Genomic DNA, 1,747 nt, shown 5'->3' on the forward strand with positions numbered 1-1,747 from the left:
CTGAGATGTGACTGTGGAGACGTGGGTCTTGTCTGGGAAAAATATGTCATGTCTGGTTCATCTTTCTTTCTTTCCAGATGACAGTTGAACTTCCAGGTAGAGAAAGATCTATGAGCCTCGATCCCAGAATGCTGACATGTTCAGCCACTATCAAGCAAACTATCAAGCAAACTCTGGTTCACAGTGACCCTCGAGAACTGTTCTGTAGGGTTTCCACGACTGCACATCTTTAAGACAGAAGACAGCCTCATCCTTCTCCCATTGAGGGGCTGGATGGTGCAGATAGCGGTCCATTGCTTAAGGATGGTTAGTGGTCCATTGCTTAATCCCATGCAATACTAGGTCTCCTTGTTTATGTGTTAAGTGCATTATTATTATGGAAAAATGTCAGTAGGGTCTTTTGGCTTTTCTTACATAACCATGCTATTTGGGACTGTAGACAATCTTTGCCTTCTTGTCCAATTCTTTTATCTTTCATTCCGACGTTTTTAGGACCGCCGGTGTAGTATTGCCTATCAGTAATGACAGGAGGCAAGCCTAAATATAATGACTACTATAGGTTGTTCAGTTATTTTTTATTATATTAACAAAGTTCCTCTCTAATCAGAATTTTCTATTTTTAACATAAATATATATTGAATTTCATAAAGTGTCTTTTCTCTATGAAATAATCATATGATTTTTCTTCATGATCTGTTAGAGTGAACAGTTTAAAAGAATTGAATATTTAAATATCAAATCGGTCGTGCATTGCTGGAAGAAAAAATACCTTTGTATATATTGGTAGATTTGGTTTGCTATATTTTATTTGCGTTTTTGCATCTATTTTCATAGAGATTAGCCTGTGTGTGATCTTTCTTACTATTACTTTCTCAAGTTTTGCACCACATTTTTACTGGCATCAGAAAACAAACTGGACTATTTGGATCTGGGTCCAGAAGTTTCTTTATCTAAGTCTTCTATTTCCCTTTCGTCAGTTTAGGTGGCATATTAACATCACACAATTTAGTAACCAGGTCTCTTTGAGTGATTGTTCACATGATATGTCTTTTCATCCTTTTATTTTCAACATGTTTTCAGTCTTGAACTTGAAATGTTGCTCTTCTATAGAGTATGTAGTTAGATCATGTTTTTAAACTCCATTCTAATAATCTCTGCCTTTTCATCAGGGTGTTAAATTCATTTACATTTAGTGTAATTACTTTCTATATACCACCTGTCCTTTTGCCTCTCTAATTCTTCATTATTGTCTTCTTTTATGTTGAATAGTTTCTAGTGTAGCATTATAATCCAACTGTCATTTCATTCATTTATATTTCATTACAATTTAAAGTATTTTCTTTTTCTGGTTTTTAAAGTATTTTCTTATTAGTTGATCTGAGATTATAGCAAATATCATAAATTAGAACAATCAAGTTTAAATTTATACCAACTTAATTCCAATATAAAGACTTGTTCCAATGTGGCTCTATCACCTCTTTCCCTTCATTGTTTTATTACTGCCATAAAATATATTGTTATACAGTATAAACCCATCAACATAATTTCATCATTATTCTTTATGTAGTTTTTAAAATCAGCTAGAAGAAAGAGTTATTATCAAAATGATTTTATACTTTCTTATATGCACCAATTTCATTACCTTTAACTGCATTTGCTGTTTATTTTGGCACTTACTTTAGAATTCTATTGAACCTACCCATTGCCATTGGGTTGATTCTGACTCGTGGTGGCCCTGTATGGGGAT

This window comes from Echinops telfairi, unplaced genomic scaffold, assembly GCF_000313985.2.
Source record: "Echinops telfairi isolate 266 unplaced genomic scaffold, ASM31398v2 ScPeMD7_7475;HRSCAF=8513, whole genome shotgun sequence".
NCBI classification, from domain to species: domain Eukaryota; kingdom Metazoa; phylum Chordata; class Mammalia; order Afrosoricida; family Tenrecidae; genus Echinops; species Echinops telfairi.